The sequence below is a fragment of the Mobula hypostoma genome, chromosome 20 (assembly GCF_963921235.1).
Source record: "Mobula hypostoma chromosome 20, sMobHyp1.1, whole genome shotgun sequence".
Classification (NCBI taxonomy): Eukaryota; Metazoa; Chordata; class Chondrichthyes; order Myliobatiformes; family Myliobatidae; genus Mobula; species Mobula hypostoma.
In genome coordinates this window covers 57,248,121-57,260,803 of record NC_086116.1, presented here as the reverse complement: position 1 = coordinate 57,260,803, position 12,683 = coordinate 57,248,121, and the positions used below count along the sequence as shown (strand labels likewise).

The window sequence follows — 12,683 nt, the reverse complement described above, 5'->3', positions numbered from 1 at the left end:
CGCTGAACGGGAAGTGAGTTGTTGGGGTTATCCATTGGGTGAGTGGGTCGCTGAACGGGAAGTGAGTTGTTGGGGTTATCCATTGGGTGAGTGGGTCGCTGAACGGGAAGTGAGTTGTTCGGTTATCCATTGGGTGAGTGAGTGGCTGAACGGGAAGTGAGTTGTTGGGGTTATCCATTGGGTGAGTGGGTCGCTGAACGGGAAGTGAGTTGTTCGGTTATCCATTGGGTGAGTGGGTCGCTGAACGGGAAGTGAGTTGTTCGGTTATCCATTGGGTGAGTGGGTCGCTGAACGGGAAGTGAGTTGTTCGGTTATCCATTGGGTGAGTGGGTCGCTGAACGGGAAGCGAGTTGTTGGGGTTATCCATTGGGTGAGTGGGTCGCTGAACGGGAAGCGAGTTGTTGGGGTTATCCATTGGATGAGTGGGTGTCTGAACGGGAAGTGAGTTGTTGGGGTTATCCATTGGGTGAGTGGGTCGCTGAACGGGAAGTGAGTTGTTGGGGTTATCCATTGGGTGAGTGAGTGGCTGAACGGGAAGTGAGTTGTTGGGGTTATCCATTGGGTGAGTGGGTCGCTGAACGGGAAGTGAGTTGTTCGGTTATCCATTGGGTGAGTGGGTCGCTGAACGGGAAGCGAGTTGTTGGGGTTATCTATTGGGTGAGTGGGTGGCTGAACGGGAAGCGAGTTGTTGGAGTTATCCATTGGGTGAGTGGGTCGCTGAACGGGAAGTGAGTTGTTCGGTTATCCATTGGGTGAGTGGGTCGCTGAACGGGAAGCGAGTTCGGTTATCCATTGGGTGAGTGGGTCGCTGAACGGGAAGCGAGTTGTTCGGTTATCCATTGGGTGAGTGGGTCGCTGAACGGGAAGTGAGTTGTTCGGTTATCCATTGGGTGAGTGGGTCGCTGAACGGGAAGCGAGTTGTTCGGTTATCCATTGGGTGAGTGGGTGGCTGAATCAAAATGGCAACCTCAGTTTTTATTTATTTATTGAGATACAGTGGGGAACAGGCCCTTCCGGCCCTTCGAGCCACACCACCCAACAATCCTCCAATCCACGGGACAATTTACAATCACCCATTAACCTACCAACTGGTACATTCTTGGACTGTGGGAGGAAACCAGAGCACCCGGAGGAAACCCTCACGGTCACGGAGAGAACGTACAAAATCCTTACGGACAGCGGTAGGAATTGAACCCAAGTCATCTGAACTGTTGGGCGTTGTGCTAACCACTACACTACCATGCCAATATGGGACTGAGTTCTGGTTTCCTAGGTTATCCACAGTCAATGGTTGCCCGGGAGAGCTGAATAGATTTACATTACCCTGCTTTAAATCATGCCACTAAGATCAGTTCACAAACTGGTTGGTCTAAATCTCTGCATCTGCAGCATCTCCTGAAATAAGACCATAAGATATAGGAGCAGAATTAGGCCATTTGGCCTATGAAGTCTGCTCTGATATTTCATCATGGCTGATCCAATTTGATCCAGTGCAGTCGACAAAAAAGCCTTGCAGAGGGTAGTTAGGGGAGCAGAGAAGGTTATTGGTATCTCTCTACCTTCTGTCCAAGACCTCTTTCAGAATCGATGCCTCCAGAAGACACGGTACATCATTAAAGATCCCTCACACCCTCTCCATGAACTGTTTGTTCTTCTGCCATCAGGCGAACGTTACAGGAGCATCAAAACTAAACCCACAAGGCTACTAAACAGCTTCCTCCCACAGGCAGTCAGACTGCTAAACAGCTGCTCTACCTGACTCTGCTTTGGACACTTTTAACTTGCACTGGACACTTATAACTTGATTTTAACTGACATGTGGCTGTTGTGTTTTACTATTTATTGTTATGTTTATTATTTAGTGTTGCGTTTGTTATGTTATGATTGCACTGCTCCTGGGAAACACTGTCTCATTCTGCCCTGCAGAGCTGATGTACGGTTAGAATGGCAATAAAGTTTTTTGAATTGAATTTTCCTCTCAGCCCCATCTCTTGACTTCTCCTCATATCATTTCATGCCCTGACTAATCAAGAATCTATCAACCTCTGCCTTAAATATACATAAAGACTTGGCATCCACAGCTGCCTGTGGCAAAGATTCACTGTGCACTGGCTAAAGAAACTCCTCCTCATCTTCGTTCTAAAAGGGCACCCCTCTTTTCTGAGGCTGTGTTCTCTGGTCATAGACTCTCCCACCATAGGAAACATCCTCTCCACATCCACTCTATCGAGGCATTTCACCATTTGATAGGTTTCAATGAGGTCACCCCTCATTCTTCTGAATTCCAGTGAATACAGGCCCAGAGACATCAAACACTCTTCATATGACAAGCTGTTCAATCCTGGAATCATTTTTGTGAACCTCCTTTGAACCCTCTCTAGTTTCAGCACATTCTTTCCAAGATAAGGGGCCCAAACCTGCTCACAATACTCCACGCGAGGCCTCACCAGTGCTTTACAAAGTCTCAACTTTACATCCTCGCTTTTACATTCTCCCCATTTAGAAAATAGTCAACCCTTTAATTACTTCTATCAAAGTGCATGGTCATACACTTCCGAACACTGTATTCCATCTTCCATTTCTTTGTCCATTCTCCTAGTCCATTTAAGTCCTTCTATAGCCTCTCTACTTCCTCATAACTACCTGCCCCTCCACCTACCTTCATATCATCTGCAAACTTTGCAACAAAGCCATCAATTCTATCATCCAAATCATTGACATATAGTGTAAAAAGAATCGGTCCCAACTGAGAACCCTGTGGAACACCACTAGTCAATGGCAGCTAACCAGAAAAGGCTCCCTTTATTCACACTCTTTGCCTCCTGCCAATCGGCCACTGCTTTATCTAAGCTAGAATCTTTAAAATTTTAATCTGCTTTTGTGGGCTCCTGAATTTAGCCTTCAATGTCTTAGTTTTATACTTTATGCCGGAGTAAATGCAAGCAGGCTTTTTCCACTGAGGTCATGTGCGACTCAGAGGGTGGTGAGTATGTGGAACAAATTGCGGGCGGAAGTGGTTGGATATGGATTCGATTTCAACATTTAAGAGAAATTTAGATGGATGGGACGGATATGGAGGGCTATGGTCCAGGTGCAAATCGATGGCAGTAGGCAAAATAATAGTTCAGCACAAACTAGATGGGGGAACAGCCTGTTTCTGTGCTGTAATAATCTGTGACTTCTATGACTCTCTTAATTAGGCATAAATGATTGTAAAATTAGACCTCCTCTGCTAAATTTTGCTATACCTTCACTGATGTCAGGAAATTTCAATATTATACATGAGTTTCCTCATTCATCTGCATTGGGACACATTACAACATTGAACTTAGCAGAAAGAGAAACTAATTGTGATAAATTTGCATGTGGTATAGACTTTGCTTTTGAAGCTATGAAAAGTCACAGTTCTTTCAACAAAACAAAGGTAAAATTACCACTGCCCACAGTTAAGCAGATTAGTTTTCTGATGTGCCATCGCCTTGTTTTATGTACATATCAGAAAGAAGTGATGAAAAGCAGAGTTTTTAATCTTTGTTTGAAAATGCATTTAAAACATATTGACAATTCATGAAATACTGCTTAAAATAAAAGCAATAATTCTGACGGTACTACACTTAGCAGGTAGCAGAGTGAGCTGGAAATAAATCAAAAGCTCAGGAATGCTTCCAAATAAATATATTGTTAAAGTGCTGTGAAATAGTCTCAATACCAAACATGGTCGGTGTACTAAAGCATGGTAAAGCAATAAAAATAAAATTGAGATTTTGAAGGCTTAGTTCAATTGCTTACAATAACAGATTTATGCAACCAAATCTGTACAATCTCAGTTTTTAAAAGGATTGAATTCTTCAATTATAAGCATAAGCAGGCACTTGTGGTATTTCTGTAGAAGATACTTTTAATCAAGGTGGTAAGTGTTATAAAGTGGGAAGCAGAGCAGCTGATCTGGCTTCCTTAGCTATTAGCTAAGGTGTCCCAAAATTTGATCCAGAGACAGTGATGAAGGTTGAGGTGTATGTAAGTGGGAGATTATATTGATTCTCGTATGCCTTCTGCTTTTGTATTCCTGAGTCAGTTACACCAATATTATGACCTGAAGTCCAACCTGGGCAGCGGCAACTCCTGGACTGGAATGCTGAAACTGGCCGGTGAAGTTCTTCAATATGCAGCAGCTAATAGATCAAGAATGGTGGTCATCTGCTGCGCACTCCACCACACTGCATTCATTCCTGCAAAAGTTCACTTGACATGCCAAAGAAGATGCATTCTCTGTAAAGCGATCAGCAAGAGGAAAAGGAAGAAGATACAGCAATTCTTACACCACAGGATGAATACATTTCCATGAGGCTCAGTTAGGGTCTGACAATGTCACCCGATGAAATTGAGATGATGATGTCTCTTTGCCTTATTGTCTTCCATCAACCAACAAATTTGGCTGAGCTCTGATGCTTGGCTTGTATTCAGGTCTTGTTAAGTAATCACATCTTGTTAAGTAATCCACATCTTGTCGAGAGACAACTAGTTTTCAACAAATTTAAGCCTGAGTGTTGAATGATTAGAGTTATCTTTGTACCACCAATGGTGAGATTCTGAAATATTTTTATAATTTTGTTATGGTTATCACCTGTATTTCATTTACTTTAATTGCTATGTCTTACCCGATAGTTTCATTATTTGTGTTTGAAGGGGCTTTAGCAAATATAGAAAGGGTGCAGAGGAGATTTACAAGGATATTGCCTGGATTGGCGAGCATGCCTTATGAGAATAGGTTGGGTGAACTTGGCCTTGTCTCCTTGGAGTGGCGGAGGATGAGAGGTGACCTGATAGAGGTGGTATAAGATGATGAGAGGCATTGATCGTGTGGATAGTCAGAGGCTTTTTCCCAGGGCTGAAATGGCTAACAGGAGAGGACACAGATTTAAGGTGCTTGGAAGTAGGTACAGAGGAGATGTCAGGGGTAAGTTTTTTACGCAGAGAGTGGTGAGTGTGTGGAATGGGCTGCCGGCAACGGTGGTGGACACAGATACAATAGGGTCTTTTAGGAGGCTCCTGGACAGGTACATCGAGCTTAGAAAAATAGAGGGCTATGGGTAACACGAGGTAATTTCTAAAGTAAGTACCTGTTTGGCAAAGCATTGTGGGCGGAAGGGCCTGTATTGTGCTGTAGGTTTTCTATGTTTCTAAATAGAAAGTTGTACCCTTCGTATATATTTTGAATAAAGGCAATGCTTGACAGACAAGCATCTACTATAGCCATCCAATCACTTTTGTTCAAACAAGTGAATATTTTGAAACTCAGCTTCAGGAACTTAAATCACACCATTTAATTCTGTTCAATAATTTGTGTATGTAGCCTGAATATTATTCAATTGTTTGAACAGTGGTCCCCAATCACCGGGCCGCAAAGCATGTGCTACCGGGCCGCGAGGAAATGATATGATTTGGCGATATGAAACGATATGAGTCAGCTGCACCTTTCCTCATTCCCTGTCACGCACTGTTGAACTTGAAATAACCTACCAAATCATACCAAATAACACATAAAACCTAAACTTACACTAACATATAGTAAAAGCAGGAATGGTATGATAAATACACAGCCTATATAAAGTACAAATAATGTATGTACAGTGTAGTTTCACTTAACAGAATTGGGAAGATTAAGCCAAAACCGATTTGTAGAAAAAAATTGGCACGTACACTCATGCGCACACAGGTGCCCACGTAAGACTTCATGGTCATGGTAGTCTTTCTCGGGGTAAACACAAGTGTCCCGTATTTGACTGCTACTTTTGTCCCTTATTTGGGAGTGAGAAAGTTGGCAACCCTACTTGAACACCCCCCACCCCTTTGTCAGCCGGTCCGCAAGAATATTGTCAATATTAAACCGGTCTGCGGTGCAAAAAAGGTTGGGGACCCCTGTGTTTGAGGATAGAACAAGTGTGTGCAAAACTGCTACTGCTTAGTTTAATTAACCTATTAATAGGGACTTTGAACACCAGAGATTCAGGACAGTAGCAAACTGTGAGAATAGGAGGGTACGCGTTTGTTTCTTTTTCATAGTATTTTATAAATAAATTTATTTTATAATTGTTAAATGGATCAGCAAGGAAGTTCAGCATGCTTTATATAATAGAGGAGGGTAGAAATTGGCCTTCAGTCATATGGTCTGTTTAGGGGCCAGGTTCATGGGAACTTTCTTTGACAGTGGTCAGTCCAGCATTTGCTTGAATTTGCATTGTGCAAATGCTGTGAGCATCCCCATAATGCTCAGAAGATGATGTAATTAAGCAGGGTTACTACCAGACTGCAGAAACATCTCGCTCTCTGGTCTCAATGACTATTACCCAACCACCAACTATCCTCCCTCCTACCCTTCAACCATTACTTGGTCCCAACAATTATACCAGCTGAACTTGCGCGGAGTTCCTAAAGCTTTTCCTGAAAAATTTGGTGAAGATTTCAGTTGCTGACATTATGCTGCCTGGTGCTGGCAAATTCTGGTCACTCAATCTACTCACTGGTAGGATTGAACATTCTGACAATATTTCAGAATGATATGGTTCCAAACTCCAGTATTCTGAAAAGTCATGGAGAAGTCCAGCACAGAAACAGGCCCTTTGGCCCATCTAGTTCATGCCAAAACCATTTAAGCTGCCTACTCCCGTCAACCTACACCAGGACCTTAGCCCTCCATACTCCTACTATCCATGTACTCATCCACACTTCTCTTAAACATTGAAATCAAGCTTGCATGCACCACTTGTGCTGGCACCTCACTCCACACTCTCATGGCCCTCTGAATGAAGAAGCTTTCCTTCATGTTCCCGTTAAACTTCACACCTTTCACTCTTAATCCATGACCTCTGGTTTCAGTCCCACCCAACCTCAGTGGAAAAAGCCTGCTTGCATTTACCCTATCTATACGTTTCATAATTTTGTATACCAATATCAAATCTCCTCTCAATCTTCTACATTCTAAAGAATACAGTCCTAACATATTCAATCTTTCCTTATTACTCAGGTCTTCCAGACCAGAAAATCCTTGTTAATTTTCTCCGTACTCTTTCAACCTTGTTTACATCTTTCAATCATTGACCTTATTAACTCTGGTGATCTCCCATCCACTGGCATCAACCTTACTCCACACCTCCCCGTTTCTACCTTCTACCCAAGATCCACAAACCTGCCTCTCAAGTAGACCTGTTGTTTCTGCTTATTTCTGTCCCACTGAACTTGTATCTGCACACTCTGTTTAAACCCCGAGTTCAGTCCTTTCCTACCTCCATCCATGACACTTCACACATTCTGAATCTTGTCAATGACTTCAACTTCCCTGGCCCCAATTGTCTCCTTTTCACCATGAATGTCCAGTCCCTATACATCTCCATCCCACATCAGGAGGACTTTAAAGCTTTCCGCTTCTTTCTAGACAACAGACCCAACCTGTTCCCCTACGCCACCACTCTCATATGGAAGGCACGAGTTAATGTTGGACCACTGGGAAATGATGCTGATGAGTTAGTAAAGGGGTTCAAAGAAATGGCAGATGTACTTAATAAGCACTTTGCTTCAGTCTTTACTGTGGAAGACACTAGCAGTGTGCCAGAGGTCCGTGAGTGTCAGGGAACAGGAGTGCTATTGCTATTACAAAAGAAAAAGTGTGAGGAAAACAGAAAGATCTTAAAGTGGATAAGTCACCTGGACCAGATGGACTACATCCCAGAGTCCTGAAAGAGGTTCCTGAAAAAGTAATGGAGGCATTGGCCATAATCTTCTAAGAATCACTTGATTTTGGTATGGTCCCAGAGGACTAGAAAATTGCAAATGTTACTCCACTCTTTAAGAAGGGAGGAAGACAAAAGAGAGGAAATTATAGGCCAGTTAGCCTAACCTCAGTGGTTGGGAAAGTGTTGCAGTCCATTATTAAGGACGAAGTTTCAGGATACTTGGAGACTAATGATAAAATAAGTCAAAGTCAGTATGGTTTCTGTAAAGGGAAGTCTTGCCTGACAAATCTGTTAGAATCCTTTGAGGAAGTAACAAGTAGGGTGGACAAAGAGGAGGCAGTTGATGTCATTTACCTAAATATTCAGAATGCATTTGATAAGGTGCCTCACATGAGGCTGATTGTGTGCCTTCAGGCTTCTGTACCTCCTTCCTGATGGTAACAGTGCAAAGAGGGCATGTCCTGGGTGTTGGGGATCTTTAATGATGGCCGTCCCCTTCCTAAGGCACCACCCCTTGAAGATGTTTTGGATACTACGGAGGCTAGTACCCAACATGCAGCTCACTAATTTTACAAGTTTCTGCAACTTACTTCGATATTGTGCAGTACCCCCTGCCCCATGCTAGACGGTGATGCAGGCAGTCAGAATGCTCTCTACGATACATGTGTGGAAGTTCTTAAGTGTTTTGGTTGACAAACTAAATCTCCTTAAACTCTGAATTAAATATAGCCTCTGTCTTACCTTCTATATAGCTGCATCATATGTTATGTCCAGGTTAGATCCTCAGAGATACTGACCCCCAGGAACCTGAAGTTGCTCGCTCACTCCACTGCTGATGCCTGCATGACTGGTTGGTGTTCCCTCATCTTACCCTTCCTGAAGTCCACAATCAGCTCTTTGCTCTTGCTGACATTGAGTACAAGGTTTTTGTTGCGACACCACTCAACTAACTGGTATATCTCGCTCTGTATGCCCTTTTGTCACCATCTGAAATTCTGCCAACAATGGCATTTGAGTTATGCCTAGCCACACAGTCATGGGTGTAGAGAGAGTAGAGCAGCACACATCCCTGTGGTGCACCAGTATTGATTGTTAGCGAGGTGGAGATGCACGGTTCCAATCCGCACAGGTTGTGGCCTTCCGGTTAGGAAGTTGAGGATCCAATTGCAGAGGGAGGTACAGAGGCCCAGGTCTGTAATTTATCCATCAGGACTGTTGGAATGATGATGTTATATGCTGAGCTGTAGTCAATAAACAGCATCCTGATGAAGGTATTTACAGAGTCATCATCTTCTACCAGCTCTGTCACTAACGTCTAAGTTGGATCTCTTTGTCTGGAAACTCCCCCTTGACCTTGTGCCACGCATGACCCCACCAGGACCAAAGTGCCAAATGGCTTAAACTCCAGTTGGCATTGCACTCAGAACCTCAGGAACTCAGAAACCTCTCCAACATGATAAGCTAGTGATCCTTGAAGAATTTTAACTTGATTATATGGCAGAGTAACCCTTACTTTTGTTAAAATTCTGTTAATTTGTAAGCACCAATAATTATGTTGAAGGTCCAAGTTTGGGAAGTGCTGAAACCAGTAGAAGGATAGAGGGAAATTAACTGACAAGTATTGCTGAATCATCCCTGTGTGACTTGATTGTGGAATTAATCCCATGACTGAACTTACAAACAGAGCTCACTGAAATTATAATGAAGAATGCAGAAAAAGCAAAGGAATTAGGCAATCACTTTGTGCCTTGTGACTAAATGACCTTGTGAAGTTATTGAGAATCCTATATACAGGCTGAGAATAAATGGGGAAGACATAAAACAAGTACAGAACTTTTGCTACTTAGGAAGCTGGGTGACATCAGATGGCAGGTGCGACTTGGGACATCAAAAGAAGAATAGGGATGGCAAAAGACACATTTATGAGAATGAAGAGTATACTGACCCACACTAAACTAGGCATGACAACCCACCTCAGAGCACTGAAATGTTACGTTTATCCAGTTATGTTTTATGGCTCAGAATGTTGAACAATATCTAGTAACTTGAGGAAACGAATTGTAGCAGCAGAAATGTGATTTTTGAGGAGGATGCGAAGAATATCATGGACGAAATTAATATCTAACGAGGATGTCATGAACAGAGCAAACACAAAAAGTGAAATAATATATGAGATCATGAAAAGGCAACGTAACTTCATTGGGATTGGACATGTGATTAGGAAAGAGGAGTTAGAATGCACGGTAATTATGGGAAAGATTGAAGGGAAGAAAGCAAGCGGAAGACAAAGACAAATGATGATGGAGACAGCAGCCAGAGAATTGGAAATGAATACCAATGAAATGATCCACTTGACTCCAAAAAGGAGTGTGTGGGCCATGGCAGTCAAAGCTCAAACTGGGCATGCCACCTGATAATGATGATGATGAAGTTATTGATCAGTTACTGCATGCAACAGGTGCATTCTTTCTGGTCAAGATACTTCCACAATACGGATAAGGAGATAGGGATCAAGGATTTCTGTGTAGTGACAATGAAGGAATAGTGGGGTGTATATCCAGATCATTATGGTGTATGGCTGTAGGGAGACAGGCAAGCGGAATAGTGGGATGTATATCCAGATGATTACGGTTTACGGCTGTAGGGGGACAGGCAAGCGGAATAGTGGGTTGTATATCCAGATGATTATGGTTTACGGCTGTAGAGGGACAGGCAAGTGGAATAGTGGGTTGTATATCCAGATGATTACGATTTACAGCTGTAGGGGGACAGGCAAGCGGTGCTGTTCCCGTTTGTATGAAACCTCTTTGACCTTTGCTAGAGATTGTGGGTTTGTAAAATGCTATTAGAGAGTTTAGAGGAGTAACAGCACTGGAGACACAAGGACATGCTGATGCTGGAATTAACGAGAACAACATGAAAGGCACTGAAGGAACTCAGCCGGTCAAGCAGGATCAATGGAGGGAAATGGACAGTGACCATTTCAGGTTGAGACCTTTCATCATAACACAAAAAAATGGCAACTGCCCTTTTCTCTCCATAGATGCTACGTCTCTTGCTGAGATCATCCCGTGCCTTCTGAGTAACAACATTTTGTAGATGGTGCACACTGCAGCCACTCTGCCAGTGCTCTGACAGTGGTGTCTGAAAAGAGGATGCTGTCCAAGTTGCTTGCCATCTTGGACAATGTCTTTCATCCACTACATAATGTACTGGTTGGGCACAGGAGTACATTCAGCCAGAGACTCATTCCACCGAGATACAACACAGAGCGTCATAGGAAGTCATTCCCGCCTGTGGCCATCAAACTTTACAACTCCTCCCATGGAGGGTCAGACACCCTGAGCCAATAGGCTGGTCCTGGACTTATTTCCTGGCATAATTTACATATTACTATTTAACTATTTATGGTTTTATTACTATTTAATTATTTATGGTGTAACTGTAACGAAAACCAATTTCCCCCAGGATCAATAAAGTATGACTATGACTACGACTATGACTATAGCCAATAAACTTTCATTGTGGTGGTTGGGGTACTAATAAAGTGAACTGTTTTGTCATGGAGAGTGTTGAAATTCCTGGGTGTTGTTGGAACAGCAGCCTTGGAGTCATAGAGAATAGAAATAGGCTCCTCAGCTCCACTGGTTCATGTCAACCAAAATGCCCCATCCAAGCTAGTCCTATTTGCCAACACTTGGGTCATAACCTTCTAAACTTCTCCAATCCATGTACCTGTCCAACTGTCTTTTACGAGTTGCTATTGTACCTAGACATCCAGTAAGAGCTTCTGCAGATGCTGGAAATCTTTAGCAACACACACAAAATGCTGAAGGAATACGGCTGGTCAGGCAGCATCTATGGAGGGAAATAAATAAAAGGTTCAAAGATTTAAAGGTTCAAAGATATATTTTCAAAGTATACTATGAAATTCTTCAATTCTCTGGGTAGCTGTGAAACCAAGAAAGAAAAGGCAGCGCAATCATTAACCTCCAATTCAACCCTCCCTACACTAAATAATGAAGAAAAATGGAACAGGCACATCAACCCCCAAATCTCCCCTCCTGCACAAAAACCAAGCAAAACGGATCAGGCACACCGACCCCCAAATCCCTCCTCCCGAACAAAACGGATCAGGCTCATAGATCCCCAAAGCCCTCTTCCGCCCCCCCCCCCAAAAAAACAAGCAAAACAGATCAGGTACATCAGCCTCAGAATTCCTCCTCCCATGCAAAAAAAAACTAATAAAACGGATCAGTTGACATTTCAGGCTGAGACCCTTCACTGGAACTCAACCGGTTGCTCAAGCAGCTTATTCCACAAAGATAATGCCCTTTTTATGAAAATGTCCCTCAAAATCCTATCAAATTTTTCTCTTTTCGACTTAAGCATATGGTCTCTCGTCCTTGATTCCCTAACTCTGGGAAAAAGACTTGGTGCATTCAACCTATCTACACCTCTCATGATTTATACACCTCTATAAGATCACTTCTCAGCCTCGTACATTCTAAAGAATATAGTCCTAGCCTGTCCAACTTCTTCCTGTAAGTCAGTCCCTCATGTCCTGGGAGCATCCTTGTAAATCTTTTCTGCACGCTTTCCAGTTTAATAAGATCTTTTCTATAAGAACACAATACTCCAAATGTGACTTCATCAGCAGTCTTGGCAACTGCACCAGGATTTCCCAACTTTTACACTCAGTACCCTGACTTACTAAGTTCAGCATGCCAAAAGCCTTTTTCACCACTCTGTCTACCCGTGACTCCACTTCAGTGAATCTTGTACTTGTGCTCCAAGATTCTCCTGCTCCATTACACTTCTAGGGCCCTGCCATTCACTGTGAAAGTCAAACTTGGATCTGACTTTCCAAACTGCAACATTTAGCACTTACCTGGGTTAAACACAATTTGTCATTCTTCTTTGTTTTCTATAGCATCTACTTTGGTGACATCT

General features: G+C 42.9%; 2 protein-coding genes across 6 annotated transcripts in view; one reads left to right on the top strand and one right to left on the bottom strand.

Moving 5' to 3' along the window:
* LOC134359551 (acyl-coenzyme A thioesterase 3-like) overlaps positions 1-12,683 on the top strand; it is a 106,457-nt gene that overhangs the window by 34,553 nt on the left and 59,221 nt on the right. The gene's annotated exons all lie outside the window — the stretch shown is intronic.
* The window catches only part of LOC134359554 (immunoglobulin kappa light chain-like), a 41,916-nt gene that overhangs the window by 25,745 nt on the left and 3,488 nt on the right, over positions 1-12,683 (bottom strand). Inside the window, exon 3 of one of the 2 annotated variants that reach the window (XM_063072990.1) lies at positions 11,466-11,588. The exons of the other annotated variant lie outside the window; for it this stretch is intronic. The gene's annotated coding sequence lies outside the window, so the exon portion shown is untranslated. The remainder of the gene's footprint in view (positions 1-11,465; positions 11,589-12,683) is intronic. 2 annotated transcript variants of the gene reach the window in all.